This window comes from Hemicordylus capensis, chromosome 6 (assembly GCF_027244095.1).
Source record: "Hemicordylus capensis ecotype Gifberg chromosome 6, rHemCap1.1.pri, whole genome shotgun sequence".
In the NCBI taxonomy this organism is placed as follows: domain Eukaryota; kingdom Metazoa; phylum Chordata; class Lepidosauria; order Squamata; family Cordylidae; genus Hemicordylus; species Hemicordylus capensis.
Window position 1 is genome coordinate 17851879 of NC_069662.1, and position 7103 is coordinate 17858981.

The window sequence follows — 7103 nt, forward strand, 5'->3', positions numbered from 1 at the left end:
CACAGCCCATTGCCACTCCCTTTATTTGCCAATAAAATTATTGTTAAATTTAATGTTTATTAAATCATTATTAAAATGATTACATTTGAAATTTTAAATAAAGAGCTATCTCAGCCAAATTTGGGGAGGGGATAAAAAAAAAAAAAAGGAGCAGGAGGATGCTTATCCTTTCTCCTATCCAACACTTGTTCAAAGGTTTCCAAAGCTTGAGTCTGCGGGATTTTCGTATATAATGATCTTGCATCCATGGTAACCAAAATATCATTCTTATTGGTCCTGACAGCCTGAACCTACTGCACCAATCTTGCAGCAACTTCACTGGCTGGCAGCATGATTCCAGGTGCAATTAATGGTATTGATTATGACTTTGAAAACCCTAAACATTATGGATTCAGAGTATTTTATGATCACTTTATGATCTGCTAGCAGGGCCCTGCTCATGGTACCATCTTTTGTGGATGCATTCACTAGGAGCAGGGTATTTTCAGTTGTGGCCCCCTTACTGTGGATTGCCCTCCCCAGGAGGTTCATTTGGCTCTGACATCTGCCTCCTTGCAGAGACAGGCAGAAAGGCCTTTACTCTGCCAAGCCATTGCAAATGAGCCCCGTTTACTGATCATGCTTGAGGACTGATTCTGTGGTTGTTGATGGTTGAATTGTTTTAATTCCATGGCTCTTTTCTTCTTCTTCTAATGTCACGAACCATCTTGTAAATTAGTCAATTGGAAAACTGCATGAAAAACATGGTCAATAAATTAAAAAAATACCCACTCAGGATCATGTTCCAGGATGTTCCAGCTAAGAAAGGGCTAACCCAATATAAAGCACTATGGACAGCTCCCATCAGTGGTGCCCCCTCTTGTTGTCCTTTGCTATGGGCTCACATCCACTTGGTAAATCTCCCACCAGCTCCAGGCCACATCACGACCTTTTCCTCCTCTGTCTTTCCTAGTCTGGTTCCAAGTCTCCTCCCTCCATTAGTACTACTGCTTCTCCCTTTGCCTTTCCTGTCCTCATGGCCATTGTCTTTTCTCAGTGATGCTTCTCCAACCTAGCCTGACTGGCTGTATTGCCCATGGGGACCAGAGGAAAATCTGGTTGCTGGGGAAACCCAGCAGATGCAGTCCCCAATTGCAGTTGCCTGGCAACTTGCCCGCCTTTTGTCCATGGAACTGGAGGAGGTGAGAATGTTCGTCCTTGTGTGCCCAGCTTGGCAAAATGGCTGGCTTGGCCCAGAGCGGCAGCAGTGCCCAATGCCACTGGAGAAGGCAACAGCGGAAGAGGCAGCCATTACAAATGCTCATACAATGAGCAGGCTGGCCTGGTGTATCACATTTTGCATGGATATTGGCTGGAGAAGGGGGGGTGAGTGAGTGGGGGTGGGGGTGTGAGTGAGTGTGTATGTGCTTTGCAGGGAGTTATTTTGCTTGCTTTGTCACATAACCTGTAGCAGGCATAGCAAATGAAGTGTGAAGGATAACGCACAGATACCTTGTTGCTGTGGTGTTTGCATTTGCTGCTTGGTTACAGTTTCATTGTTTCAAGAGACCAAGTACTTATAACCTTGGGGTGCAGGCACAGAGAGCATTTTTGATTATTATTTTTTTAAAGACTTTGTCAGCTATTTCAGATCTGAGAGGTTAGAGAATAATATTTTGAAAGATCAAAGGAATCGTTTTGATCACGCCGTTCATGTAGTCCAGTACTCTTTCTCGCAACAGTAGCAGGCCAACTGCCTCTGGGAAACAGCAGAAGGGCAAAATGGTGCCCTCCCCACTGCTGTTCAGCTCCAGACACCAGTAATCCAAGAGTAGACTGCTTCTGAACCTGGAGGTTCCATGCCTGGTGATTTTGCTCAATTGTTATATCAACAGACCCGTCCTCCATAAACTTGTCTAATCTTTTTAAAAGCCTGTGGAGCCAGTGGCCCCTTATCAGACGCCACAACAGCAACAAAATTATGCTTAGTATTTTTAGGAATACCCAGAGCACTTCACATACATTATATTGTCATCCTCGCAACTACCTGGTAAGGTAGGTTACTATTATTCCCATATTACAGACGGTAAGGCAGGGTTGAGCGACTGGCCTAAGGGGTGAGTTCACAGCACAGAGGACATTCAAGCTAGGGATTCCCTGATTGGTAGCTCAGCCTCCGAGTCACTGTGCTCAGCTGACAGCAGAAGCCCAGTGTGGAAGAGACACATGGATCCAGGGAGAGGGAGGAGGAAGAGCCGCCTGGAAACTCAGGCCAGGACTGGCCAGATGCCCCACTTAACCAAGTCTGCTTTTGATGGCTAGAAGCCGAGGACACCTGGGAATGGCTCTCCCCAGCTGGTATTCCTTGATAACCTCCTTGGGATCTTTGGCTGGCTGTGATTGGAGTGCTGGCCCCACAAGGCCATTCTGGTATACCCAGATGCCACATGCCTCAGATCTTCCCTCGTCCCCTCCTGTATGCTGTCTATGGTTTTTCAAGTATTCAGTGTGACTTAAAGGTAAAGTGTGCCATCAAGTCAGTGTCAACTCCTGGCGACCACAGAGCCCTGTGGTTGTCTTTGGTAGAACAGAGGGGTTTACCATGGCCATCTCCATAGTAGAGGGGTTTACCATGGCCATCTCCATAGTAGAGGGGTTTACCATGGCCATCTCCCACTACTTTCAGATAATAATTCCTGACATACTTTAACCCTCCTTGTCATACTCTCAGGGTGATTAAAGAGAGTAAAAAGGTGGAGTCTTCTTACTTCTTTAACACATTCCTGATTATGACTATGATGCCAAGAGGCATTTATGGCCAGTTAGGTAATCATCCCTCCGCTCCAATACTTTCAGGTGAAGATAATGTATAGTGCACAAAGTGCTTCACCTGTCTGACTTTGTTGAGTCTCTTCTGGAAGAAATGCAGGACTCTTTTGGGCTAGCTCTTCCCAGCCCAGGCTATAAGCCAGAACAGACTGATTGTAATATATACACAACTTGTTGCTGGTTTTATTTGGTTTCCTTTTATGAGGATTTCTTTTTCAGTAAAACAATAGTCTTTGAAAGAGGAAGGGATGTTTATCAGAAGAACTGGATAGACAAAAACACTTAAAATATAATTACCTAAGCTAATGAATGAGGGAGACATTAACACCAGGCTACCAAAGTAAATATAAATGGAAAACAGTGATCAGTGGAATACAGTAAACAGAGAAAAACAAATATTGTGATGGTTTTTGCTGAAAGTATGGCTTCAGCTTTAATAAAGAATATGACCCATTTTTTCTTGAAGTAACTGTGTGGGTTCTTTTTTCCTGTAACATTCTCAGTTTGCTTTTATATGAGGCCCGAGACTTTTACAGGAGGCCAGATAAGAATCTTAAAGTTTTTCTTGGTCTTAATCATGCTGCTTGTTCTTTCTTTGATGTCCTCCCTCTTTCCTCCACTGCCCCAGTTTGGTTTCACATAAATGGGCAAAGAATAAATCCTGCTCACTTTTTCATCTTCATTGGCAACATTTTAATTATTAATCCACAATATTTTTTTATAAGATAAATGCACACAGAATGGAAGCTGCCAGGTATGGGCAGACTCTGAACTTCTCAACCTGTAGCATTTCCCTCTCCAAAGCAATGCAAAACTCTAAACTTGTTTTAAAATTTCGTTAGCAACTTACTTGATGGATTCCCATCTCAATTCTTCCAGCCAGATTTTGTTTGCCCCCTATGCTCACTAACTGGCTAGAGAGTTTTAGTGTTTTCAGATCAGCCATCCCAATATTAAAGTGTCTCTCATTTACTTCTGTACACATGTAGATGCTGTCATTTTAGAGTGAGTCAGGCAACCAAGCTGCTTCTGGTTTCTTCGTTGTTTTGGAGACCTTATTTTAATGGATGATTGGGCCTGTTTATACAACATTTTACATTTATAGTCCACCCTAATCTGAATTTGAGGCCAGTAAAGAGATGTATACATGAAATATGCAATTAAAAATTAACAAAAAAGGAAAAAGCCAATGGTTATATCTTAGCTGCTGAAAGCCAGGCCCACACTAAAGGTATCTAGAAGATGTTTGTTTTACTCTCTCCTTAAGGACAGGCCTTTCCCCAGGAGATTAACTTGTGGTCCTTTGCCTGGTCTCTTAAGGACTTGTGCTCTAGTTTCCAATAAGGGCTTGTTAACCTTTCAATCTTAGTTGGAAAAAATCTCAAGATAAGATTCAGCCCTGCACTGCTTCCTTGTTCAGCCTTTCAAAAAACACACCACCCACCAGTTGTGCAATAGAACAATCTCTTCCCAAATAGAGCAGACTAAAAATGAGGTACATGAAAGATTTCTGGAGAGTATGGTCACTTTATGTGGGAAGATTACCAACTAAGGTAGAAGATTAGCCATTCCAAACATCAACCTCATTTCCTGCAACAGTTGTGCTAATTCCCAGTATGTATACATAGGCATTGCTGTCAACTCAGATGTAGCTAACTTGTAGGCTTCCTTGCCTATATGTGCAAAGAGCAGGTAGTAAAGAATCAGGGAAGAAAAGCTCCACTTCCTGCACTGTGTGGACATCACAGAATTGGCCTGAGCTAGGTAGAGGAACCTCATTTTCTTAGGAGGGGCTGGAATTCCTGGAGTTTGGCAACAAAGAAGGATGTGTTGATGAGAAGTGGGTGTGGGAGATAATGACTCAAGGGCAGCCTCTGATATTCCTGATTAACACCCCCCCCCCGCCCAGGCAAAAGGGATGCATGACAGATTTCTCTCACCCACGTATTGATACACCTGGTATACATCTTCTGTAGGATTAACTGTGCAATAGGAGGCAGAGAGGTCATGAGAGTCCTGGGGCAACAGAGCAGCACGCATCATCAAATGGCAGGCAGGGTCCTGGCCTGCAAAGCAATAACCAAGTAAATTCCAAACTTGCAAAACAAGGTAAGTAGTCATAAGCAAAATATCTATTGCCAGCAGATGGCACTTCTTAAAGGCTCCAGTGGCAAAGGAAAAAACCTCCCCGAGTGCCAAATGATGACCTAGTCGACCATAACACATCATCTGAGCACCTGCTTTGCATGCAGAAGTTCCTCGGTTCCATTCCAGGTGGGGCTTGGAAGGACTCCTGCCTGAAGCCTTGGAGAGCAGCCACCGCCAGTCATGGACTGAGCTGGATGGACCAATCATCTGACTCCATCTAACACAGCATCCTGTATTAGAGCTTTTTCCAGAGCAAACCAGTCATGCAGCTGGGAATGTTTGTGCCCTCCTTCAATGAAGTATTTGATGTGGCTTGGAGGCCAGTAGCTGCGATGAGGAGGTGCAGCCTTGTCTACTAATTCCCGTGGAAGGACTGCCTCTACCTGATGAACTTCAGTCCCCAGAGGCAGCCCTGCTGCCTCCAACCAGACACACTGTTGGTGGGCACAAGAGGATGCCTAATGGTTGGAGCCTCTCTCCCCACACCCACCACTTTTAGGGGCCAAGTTTAAAAGCTGATTTTGTTCAGGCACACTTCTCAGTAGTGTGCTTGTTTGTATTCAAATCTGTCAGAATGGCTGCTTTTTATATTAGTACGTCTACCTTGATGCCCCTAATTTGTTCATTTATACTTAACTGCTGCTAATAACCACTTTGGGGGGCTCCACTGAGAAGCTGGGGGGGGGAACCAAACAAAATCCTGATAAAGCTTTCTGAAATGGTCTTAACCTAAAGAATGCCAACACTGTGATTGAATATGGTTTGGGAGGTTCTGTGTACACAATATCCCTTGCATGCAGAATCCACATTCCAGCTAGTTGGTCTGTTTGGTATTCCCTTGCTTTTGGGCTTTTAAGTTATCCCAATGATGTGCCCTGACAGAGGCAGCTTAGACTGTCAGCAGCAACTGAAACTGCCACTATTTCAGCGACAGAAGTAGTGGCAATATACAAGGCTTTCCAAATGGATAAGAGGTATTTGGTGGGCCACTGTGGGAAATAGGATGCTGGACTAGATAGGCCTTGGCCTTGATCCAGCAGGGCTGTTCTCATGACAACAGTACCGACTGTACAGAGCAAACACCATACCTCTTGTATTTCTTTTCAGCTTGGAAAGGAACAATTTCCCAGCTTTCCTTGATAAGACCATCAAGTAAATACTGGTTGTCAAATAATAAGGTAACAGATGTCAGAATGCAGGGCAGTGAATTCCAGGGCCAAAAATATTTGGCGTGAAGGGTATTTGCCAAGTTTGTTTTAGCTGTGCAATGCCACACCAGTGGAACATGGAATGTTGGCCGGTGCTTTTATAATCCTGCAAATAGTGAGTTTGTGTGTGATGTGTTCTAGCCCTTATGCTTGCACAGACAAGGCTTGAGAAGAGCCAGTCAGCTAGCCTGCATTCTACAAGAGCCAAAGCTAAAAGCAGCAGCAGCAAAAGAAAAAAGAAAAAAAGAAGAAGTGCTGTTTTGTCAACATCACCACAGGCATTTGCATCATAGGCCACTTCCTTCCTCTTACCCCCATGATCAACTATCTACTAAGCCCCTGAACTTTAAACCCACCACCAGCCCATACTACTGAAGCAGGTGTACCAACCAAAAGACATGCAAGTGTTCAACCCAGCTACACAGTTTTGGGTTTCTCTAAACCATGATGCCTTTATAGACAAGTGGCCAGGCATCCGCAAATCCACTTGCCAGCAATGAGTGCCCTGGACCTCCAACAAGCAGGACCCCCAGCACCACAGATCCTCCTCCCCAGAGGTCTCCCTTCCAATACCATTTCTGAGAAGTTAAGAAATAGTAGGAATTCCCTTTTGAGCTGTCCAAGGAGGCCCCCACTGTTACTTTCATATCCCAGTGCAATGAAAGGAGACCCACATCTTTCCTAAGACCTCTCTCTGCACACCAGAAAGGATTTCGGGAAAGACGGGGTTGGTGGAGAGTGCAAATAATGGCTGACTAGTGAGCTAATCCTAGATTTGTTGAGTCCTGCAAATGGTCTTTGGGACCAGATTTCCTTCTGGACTTTGACAGGGATAGATGGCCAAAGGCATATTTCACCTTGAAGCCAGCCCAGAAAGTGGCCCCTACCAAACAATACATTCTCCCTCACCTCTCCAAAGCACCACACAGAACCAGGCAC